The following is a 10,886-nucleotide window of genomic DNA, read 5'->3' as shown; positions in this document are numbered from 1 at the left end:
AAAATTCCTTTACTTCCTCTATCAACTCACTTGAAAATTTTCCAGGTCTACCCTTCAACATTTTTGATTAAATCCTCCAAAATATCAAAGGTTTCATAGCTAAACAACTTACACAGCTTAAAATACATATTTTTCATACATTTCTGAACCATTTTCTTCCAAGGAAAAATTCCAGAAACCAATTAAAATTTTCAGCTCGAAATTAAATTTAAACAGCTGTTATAATCCTCAAAATTTCCAGGTTCAAACTCACAGCAGTTCACAAAAATTTTCCAGCAATTGTATGTTCTTAATCCAGCTTTTTCCTTGGCTAAATCAGTATTGTAGGGACTCAAATTCAACATGCAACTGCTTAACCACTTGATTGACATTTCTAGTTCAACATCGGATTCATTTAACACTACAAACATCGCTAAAATCCAGAAATTATCTCAACCAGTCTCGGATGGTCATGCATGAAACAATTTTTCTGTTTTCATTTTATTTTCTTGGTTAGCCGAACTACTTGTCCTCATGCAAGCTTCAATTATCATGTTGTTAACTAGCTAATTGCAATTATCAACTCAAATCATCACCATATGGCAGATTAAGAACTACATTTACAATTCAAGTTCTCGGAAATTTTCACAAAATTATTATTTTTTTTTCCAGCTTACTGAATTTCCATTTCATCAAAACAGAATTTCTTATGCTCCTTAATTCATCATCCGAATGCACCAAATTTAACATGCAAAGCCATAGCCAGGTTAATCACCTAGTGATTAGTCGAATAACCACCAATACAAGCTCAGATTATTAAATTTAAGCAGATTACAACTGCATTTCAGATTTCCGGTTCACAAAAATTCCATTTCACTAAATCAGAATTTTCCCAAGTTCCTAATTTCATCGTCCAATCGCATAACTTGACATGCATGTCCTTAAACATTTTATCTTCACTTGGATAATTAAGATTATAACCTCAGGTTGTCGAAATTAAACAAATTAAGCACAGCATTTCTTAATCAGTCTCGGCAGACCCACATTCAGCGCACATCAGGTTTCTTTTCTTTTCTAGATCATCATCCAACGCATAAATTCAACATGCATGCTCCTAATTAGCTCAATCAACCTCAAATCAGGTGTTCTAGATCCGAAATTTACCTCAACAGCAGGCTTAGCTTACGCACAAGGGAACTGAAAATTTTTTTTTTTCCTCGCTCACGGCTCGCGTGCGACTAGGGGTTTGGTTCGCTTGGCTGTGGCAGACGGTGGAGCTGGTGGTTGTTGCGGCTGGAAAATTGAATGCAGCTGGTAGAAATGGAAGTGCAGAATGGGTGGGACTTACGCACAGCTTTTCCTTTCCTTCCTCAGACTTACGGACAGCAGCAGAGTTGCTGCAACTCACGGATTTCAGCTCTCGGATGAATCTGCTGCTCACTCTCCCGCTCACTCTCTCTCTCTCTATCGATACTCATGGTGAAGGTGGGGTACGGTGGTGGTTTGTGATGCAGAAATGAAGAGGAAGAAGGATGGATGCCGCGGTTTTGAGAGGGAGGTTGAGTGTTTGGGAAGGTTGAGTGTTAAGATGGTGAAGTTGTGCATTGGCCGAAGAAGTGGTGAGGAATGATGTTGTCCGGAAATTGGTTCTTGTGTTGCATGGTAGTTTTTGTAAGGTTGTGAGGGTAGTTTAGTCTTTTCACTTTTCCTTCTAATGACCACTTAAATCCTCAACTCTAACTTAACTCCAAAAATTTATTCCACTCAAGTGATGTTAAATTAGCGTAATGGAAACTAAGTACTTTAACATTTTATGTCAAAGCGATAAAATTATCCTAACTCCAGAGGTATTAGTTTAGTCTAGCAAAACCAAGAAATTTCATGACTTAGAAAAATTATATTATTTTTCCCATGAAAATTGTTTTTACACACTTATTTGAAAACAAGTGAAAGTAATGCTAAGATTTATTAAAGAATTAGAAGTGCAATGGAAATATGCAATGATATTTGTATATATATTTTCAGGGTTCTCACAGGTGATGGCAAAACAGTTCAAGTTAAGACAATTGGAGTTTTTAGATTATTGTTAAAGACCGGATTTTATTTGGATCTCAATGAGACATTTGTTGCACCGTCTTTTAGACGGAATTTAATTTCTATTTCTATTTTGAATAAATTTGATTATTTTTGTTCATTTGAAAATAGAAAATTTGAATTGTTTCATGATTTAAAATTGGTTGGTTCTGGTTCTTTAATGCACTACGATAATCTATATTTAATGGATACAATTGTCTCATTTAATGAATCTCTGCATTTGAGTACCAGAGGAGTAAAGAGAAAATTAACCAATGAGAGTTCAGCCGCATTATGGCACAAGAGATTAGGACATATCTCCAAACGGAGAATAGAAAGACTTGTGTCAAATGAAATTCTCTACCCCTTGAATTTCACAGATTTTGATGATTGTATTAACTGTATAAAGGGAAAACAAACCAATTAAAGGAGATTTGAAGCCAATAGATCCTTAGACGTCTTAGAACTTATACATACAGATATCTGTGGGCCATTTTCTACATCTGCTTGGAATGGTCAATAATATTTTATAACGTTCATAAACGATTTTTCAAGATATGGCTACATATATCTCATTTCTGAAAAGTCACAGTCACTGGATGTGTTCAAAAATTTTAAGGCTGAAATTGAGAATCAACTCAATAAAAGAATTAAAAGCTTCAGATCTGACCGTGGTGGTGAGTACTGTGGTAAATATGACGGTTCAGGTGAACAACGTCCAGGACCATTTGCTAAATATCTAGAGGAATGCAGTATTGTCCCACAGTACATTATGCCGGGTTCACCCACTATAAATGGTGTAACTGAAAGATGAAATAGAATGCTTAAAGATATGTTAAGAAATATGATATGTCATTCTACCTTATCAGAGTTACTATGGGGAGAAACACTTAAGACTGCAGCATATATTCTTAACAGAGTTCCAACTAAAGCAACTATCAAAACCCCTTATGAGTTTTGGACAGGGAAAAAACGCAGTTTAAAACATTTACATATTTGGGGATGTCCAGTTGAGACAAGGTCTTATAGGCCAAATGAAAAGAAACTAGATTCAAAAACGATTAGTTGTTATTTTATTGGATATTTTGAAATATCCAGAGATTACAAGTTTTATGATCCCATAACTAAATCAATTTTTGAGACAGGAAATGCCCCGTTCTTTGAGGATATCGAGTTTGGGGGAGAAAATACAGTAAGGGATATTATCTTTAAAGAAGAATACATTAATATTCCCACAGGTGTCATTGATTTTGTTCAGGATCCTATTCCTGATCAAGATCATGACATGACAAATCAAGACAATGTCGAAAAATAAACTGTTATAAAAGAACAAACTCTTTCTCTCCAAGAACCAGTGCCATTAAGAAGATCCATTAGAGAAAGGAGAAGTACAGTGTTAAATGATTACATTGTTTTTCTCCAAGAATATGAGGATGACTCTGGATTGATGGAAAATGATCCAATCAACTTCCGTCAAGCCATGAAAAGTTCAAATTCTCAAAAGTGGATCGATGCCATAAATGAGGAGATTAAATCCATGAAAGACAATGATGTTTGGGATCTTGTCCCATTGCCAGAAGGACGAAACCCATTGGTTGTAAATGGATATTTAAAATCAAGAGGGATTCGAAAGGCAATGTGAAAAGATACAAAACTCGTCTTGTCGCTGAGAGATTTACACAAAAAGAAGGTGTCGACTATAAAGAAACCTTCTCTTCGGTCTCTTCAAAGGATTCTTTTAGAATTATCATGGCATTAGTGGCGCATTTCGATCTTGAATTACACCAGATGGATGTAAAGACAACGTTTCTCAATGGTAACATTAATGAGACAATTTATATGGTGTAATCAGAAAACTTTGTATCAGGAAATCCAAAAAATATGGTTTGCAAATTTAAAAAATCCATCTATGGGCTCAAACAAGCGTCTCGACAATGGTATTTCAAATTTCATCAAGTGATCATTTCATTTGATTTTGAGATGAATTTAGTAGATGATTGCATATAGTATAAGTTCTGTGGGAGCAAATATATTTTTCTAGTATTGTATGTTGATGACATTTTGCTTGCCAGCAATGATATTGGTCTATTGCACGAAACCAAGAAATTTCTAACTAAGAATTTTGAGATGAAAGATCTTGGTGATGCATCTTTTGTGTTAAGCATATAAATACATCGGGATTAATTTCAGGGTATTTTAGGACTATCACAAAAGTGCTATATCGAAAAGGTTCTCAAAAGATATGGCATACAAAATTGTAAATCAGGTGACACTCTCGTGGCTAAAGGAGTCAAATTTAGTCTTGAGCAGTGTCCTAAGAATGCTTTTGAGGAAAAAGAGATGCAAAAGATTCCTTATGCGTCAGTAGTAGGGAGTCTAATGTATGCTCAAATATGTACGCGTCTGGATATTGCGTGCATTACTGGAATGTTGAGTAGATATTTAAGCAATCCAGGATTAGATCATTGGAAAGTAACCAAAAGGGTCTTACGGTATTTACAGAAAATAAAAGATTACATGCTCACATATCGGAAATCAGATGAGTTAGAGATCATTCGGTATACTGATTTCGATTATGCTGGATACCAAGATACCATGAAGTCAACGTCAGGTTATATCTACTTGTTGGCTGGAGGTGTCATATCCTGAAAGAGTGTTAAACAGTCCCTGATAGCATTTTCTACTATGGCTGCAGAGTTTATTGCTTATTATGAGGCATCCAATCAAGGAATTTGGCTGCCAAACTTTGTCACAGGATTACGTGTAGTGGATAGTATTGAAAGATTACTCAAATTATTTTGTGATAATAAGTCAGCAGTCCTATATTCCAATAAAAACAAGAGCTTAACAAAATCTAAACATATAGATATCAAGTTTCTGTCTGTTAAAGAAAGAGTACAAAGTGAATAGTTATCGATAAAGCATATCGGGACAAATTCCATGGTTGCGGATCTGCTTACTAAGAGATTGCTACCCAAAATGTTTTATGAGTATACTGCTCGTATGGGTGTCATGTTATTAAATGATATACAGTTTTAGTGGGAGTTTGTTATTTCAAATGTTCTTACGATATTTTCAGTTATTAAGGATTTAAGGATATTTTATGCATAAATAAAGTTTGGATTTATTTATAATCTGACTTTGGTATGGTTTGATCTCACGAAAATTTAAGGTGGATTAGTTGGAAATAGGCATGTTTTGATCACATTATATAAAATTTTCATGCTACACATCCACATCATGATTCATGTCATTCAATTGTATCGATATATGTGACCATTGATGGGTCGAGTTACGAAATTGTAACAAAGGCCGCTTTGATCCTATATTGGTGTGATTGATGGATTGAATTGACTACAAATGTATTTTAGTAATGACAGTACATTTGAACTCATACGGTTTTTTTTTTTTTTTTTTTTTAAAAGGATACCATCCCTTAATATATTAAAAACCGAGAAAAAAATACATCAAATTAGAGGGGGGCCAAACCTGACCTCTGTTAAAGAAAAAGAAACATGTAATGATGGAAAATAAACACACATATAAAGGAATTGTAAAGACATAACAGATCAATCCAAAGAAATCATCCACACGAGGGTGCTCCACATTTGTGTGACTGCGAGTGAGCATTGGAATTTGGTTTGAGATCTTGACGTGTTTGCATTGTTTTACCTTTTTTTGAAAGCTGTTTCCTCGCTTTCTTTGAAATCACTTGGGTAAATTGCTGTTGTACTAGATTCTGGTCTTGATCTTTGTGTTTGTCGTGTTGTGAATCGTCTTCCTCTTCTTCTTTTTTGTCGTTATTGCATGTTATACTTGAACGAATAAAACTAATTTGATGTGGTCGGGGAAGTGTACCATGTAATTTTTCCCATTTAACCTCTTCGAACACATCTTTGAAAGCTGGCACTGGATTTTGAGGCACCGTGGTTTTCGTTTCTGTTCTTGTACTTGTACTTGGAACCACAAGGAGTGGTAAGGCAACGTCGGGGTCAGTGGTGTCGACCTTTTGATGATTATCGTCTCCCAAATTCTGCTTCTCAAAAGCTTGGGACCCATCACTTTTATTCCAATTAGAATTTTCAGCATTTTGATTTCTAATTGAAGTATTGTCGGCCATTTGCTGCTGACCATCTCCCAATATTTGCTCCACTAGAATATGGGACTCCTCACAATCATTTCCAGCAATGTGATCGCATGGTCCCTCCCTTTGGTCATCAACAACGAACTTTGCTTTTCCATGCTTGACAGCTTTTTCGTTGCAGTTTTGCCCTGGCACAGCAGCCCCCTCTATGGGCTCCATCATGCCTGGGCCTGCTACCACGTTCAGCTCCACCAGCGCCAATTCTCCCGTATTAGCAGTCCCTTCCATCACTTCCTCTGGTTCGCCAATCACGCGGTCAGCCATAGCGTGAAGAATGGCATCAGCAGCAGCCTCTATCCCCTTCTCCACAAGCACAACCGTAGACCCTCCAAGCTGGTTCAGTAAGCACGATGCATCTCCCACAGCAGTAGTAGGGGTGTCAACGTGCAGTGACCCCTCGGAATGGCTCTTACCCGAATTCTGTGTCGCACCAGATTTCACCCCATCTCCTTCACTCACCCCCCTTCGCTCCTCATCCTCTGTACGCTGCGTGTTAGCTGGTGAGGAGCGAACCTTTGCGCCCATCACCCCTGTGACCAGATCCTCCTGCGTCTTGTGCAAGCGCAAATCAGGGTGCTTCACACGGCAATGATTCTCGCCATGCCCTTGACGATAGCAGTGGCTGCAATAATTAGGGAGGTTCTCAGGGATAAGAACCTGCCAAAAACCATCCCCATCTCCCATATCGACCCACACCCTCGACGGAATCGATTTGAGCAGATCCACCTCAACACATACCCGCGCCACATTCGGTCGCGAAAACGAAGACGTAGCCGCATCCACGAATAGCGGCGTACCCAAGCAGGAGACAAGATGAAATAGACATGGCTTAGCAAATAAGTGAATTGGGAGTTTGGGCAATCTAAACCAGACGGGAGCAAGGGAAGACTCTCTGTTCACATGGAACTTAGATGTCCACTTAAAAACCCTCATGGGGGATCCATTCACATACCACAAACTTCGTCCCCAAACGCGAAGGAAATCCGCTTCACACTGAAATTTCAGCAACACATGCCTATCATCTAACAATCCCACAGTCGCCGTAATCTTCAAATCAAGAGTCGACAAGAATTTCCTCAGGTCAGGCAGCAGCGGCCGCCCCTTAGAGAACTTCCCAACCAAAGTGTAGCGGAATGGAGCAGCAACCACTGCTATGTCAGCCGCACTGAAGACCACCGCAGGCTCTCCACGGTGTGTTGTCATCCTCGCTTGAACTTGCACTACCTCGGACGTCGGTTGTGGCTCAAACAATGCAGAGAAGGCCTTCTTCCTAAAGGGGGAGGAAGAGGCCGACAGCCCCCCACCCGGAGGAGGGGGGGCAGTCTCGGCTGCCATGGTTAAGAGAGAGTCACAGAGAAGAAGCCCTTAGCCATACAACTATTATATTTGAACTCATACGGTTAATTGCAAAACATAATTATAAGGTTACACATATAGTCCAAGTGGGAGATTGTTGGATCCTTAATCCAACGTTGGACTTTTATGTGAATAATTATGGGTTGCAAACTGTCAAATAAGGTTAAGTCCATTTACAGTGATCAAATATGGTTTGGACTTGATGTATCTAATAGGATGTGGGCCTTTAATGTGTAGAGACTTAAGTGCTCCTATTTTTATGATGGACTGAAATAGGGTTCCAAAAGGTAACAGGAATGTTACCTATAAATAGGATTATGATCCTCATGTCACACGTATCATTCTATTTGTCGTATTTTCCAGTACCACAAAATATAGCTCTTCCCTGATATCCCATCGTTAGGAAAGATACCAGAGAGAAATTAAAGGATTCTCTTAAGGATCGGTAAATACGTGTTGACCTGGAAAACCGCTCTAAAATCTTCAAGGATTCAAGTGCCAGTTTGTCAACATGACTACAGGTACGCTTCCACATTTATATTACAGTTATATTCAAATATTTGATATTGGGATCCTGAAAATCTTACATTCAGCACCACGTTTGTCGTTGAATCTCTGGAGATGAGTTGATTTCCTCACCGCTTTTTCGTTCAGCAAAACTTGTTTTTGGTGTGGCTGCTGCATCCTCCATCGGATACCCTTTGTTTGTGCAATTAGAATTTCGCCTTTTTTGCTGCAATTCTTCTACTTCTGAGGAAAGCAGCACATGAAAAAGAAGGGGTGAACACTTTTTTTGAAAACACGTTTTTTGTTAAAACACTTTTTTTGAACGGGCGCTAAAACACTTTTTTCGAAAACTTGAATTATTTTGTTATGGGTAAAAAACAAAAAAGTCCCCTGTGATAAACCTAATACACAGAAAAGCCCCCCATGGTTTCAAAATATACAACACGACCCCTCATGCTTTGAACTAAATTGTAAAGGTGACGGAATCCGTTAAACTTAACGGAAATGGTCAAAATGACCAAAATACCCTGATATAATTCAACAAAAAAACAGCTCAAAAAATCATTTATTTTATTTTCTAAGTAGAGAGAATTGAGAGTTAAGGGGTAGAATAGGTATATTTGATAAAAATTAGGTATAAAAAATTTTTTTTAGGTTCCAATATGTCATTTCCGTTAAGTTTAACGGATTCCGTCACCTTTACAATTTAGTTCAAAGCATGAGGGGTCGTGTTGTATATTTTGAAACCATGGGGGGCTTTTCTGTGTATTAGGTTTATCACAGGGGGCTTTTTTGTTTTTAACCCTTTTGTTATTCGTTCCAAAATCCGACAGTAGCATTTTTTGCTCTCGGCAAATTAAGAAATCCTTCACCTCCCAACTTAGATTGTTTAACGGAGATGAACTGATGGAGCTGGTCAAATTTGCAGCATTTTGTTTTTCTTTTTTTTTTTGGTCTCAAATGATGTTGTTGGTAAATCCAATTAAAACGCCATCATTTTGTTAAATTGCTCGAAATGGCACTTGCAAGACCCCGTGCGCTCTTACTTCCCGCTTAAGTTGCATGAAGACTAGCGGAGGTCATTTAATTAGGAGTGCAATTGGGCTTTTTGAGTCTAAGTTTTAGCAAGCTCAAGTTCGGCTCACAAATTATATGGGTTTTCGGGTTTCAGGCTAATAATATTAAAAGGTTCAATCTCTTTTCGCACTGTTATATGAGTTTTGGGTTCAAATTGGATTTGATCCAAACTCATAATTAAATACATAATTATATATGATATATATTTTATAGGGATAATTCATAAATCTCCCCTGCAGTTTAGGACAATTTCACTGAACTTCTTTAACATTTCAAAAATTATACTTACATCCCTTGATTTCACAATTTTTGTAACTAAAACTTAGACTTGACCAAAAATTTAAATGAACACTCTAAAATGCCCTAAGTTTATAAAGTTTATATTACTTTTCAAAATAATTATACAATATTTAGAACAAATATAAAGAAGAAGTATCACGTCTTCAATACCTATATTTATTATTTAATAAACAATTATTACAATAGTTTTTATCTCGTTGATAGACTACTGTCATGGTGCTTTGTTGGGGATATGTATTCTTTTTAAGTTGGAGAAGAAAGTATTGTGATAATTCTTTTAGACTCTCTCAATTTTAAAATTGTTGGAAAAGTTACTAGTTTACTAGTAGTTTTGGATAGTTTCTTTTTAAGTTATTCTTGCAAATGGAACTTAATAGCTAAAATGGATACAATTTTCATTGATTTACAAAATCAGAAACTTAGTTCATTAATTTATCATATGAATATACAAACTCACTTTTATTGTCCTCCGCATTTGGAAACTTTCCTAAATTAATTTTACTCTTACCAAAATATTAATACTTAAACCTATCTTAACAAGTATACCATATAAACAATTGTTTTGGAATATTAAATCTAGTTCAGAGATTTAATATTCTATGCATTAACCAAAAGTTGGATAAATTTTCAAACATTTGGAATTTTGGAAAGGAATTTTGGAAAGGCACTTGGGAAAAACAAAAATAGTGAAAAAAAAATCTCAAGAGTTGGGTTCAAACAACATCAAGTGTAAGAGCATCTTGGCACCTTTATTTTTTTTCTTATTTTGGTAGAACTTAGTACTTTAATGACAAACCTTGTCATTGTTATAACAAAAATTAATTGATTCTCCAATTTACATACCAAATTATATGAGTTCATCAATAATACCACCAAGAATAAACAAGATGACCATTTTACATTATAAAAACTTTTCATGGGAATATCCCATGTTTTCAACTAGAGCATCTAATTCTAGATCTTATTACTTTCTTAGGAGTGGGGAAATGGTGGGACTCGACAGTAATCTGTTTTTTTTAATAAGCGGAGATGGTTTAAGAGGACATGTGACACCTTTTTTTGGTAAAATTAGTGAAAGAATTTGTAACTTTCATTGCAAAAATGGTAACTTTTTGCAGTGAAGATGTAATTCTCATAAGATATTAAAGCCTACTGTTTTTAGGGCTAAATTTACCAATTTTATGGTCAAATTTATTACTATCTCCTTACCTTACTTTTTCTGGGACTTGGAAACCTGAATAACTGTAACAAAATGATCGCTTAAAGTACTAGTTTAGACTGCGAGGACCGTTTATAACCAATGCTTCTAGTATTTTATCATTAAAATATTCAAAAGTGTGGTGACGATGAGTCACTACAGTATTATCCTATTAAGTTACTGAATTGTTAAATACTAAATTTGATACATTTAAATGTATATCACATCAATTAAAAAGTGAATAATTTATCA

The sequence above is a fragment of the Coffea eugenioides genome, chromosome 2 (genome assembly GCF_003713205.1).
Source record: "Coffea eugenioides isolate CCC68of chromosome 2, Ceug_1.0, whole genome shotgun sequence".
NCBI lineage: Eukaryota > Viridiplantae > Streptophyta > Magnoliopsida > Gentianales > Rubiaceae > Coffea > Coffea eugenioides.
Note: the sequence above shows the minus strand (reverse complement) of the source record.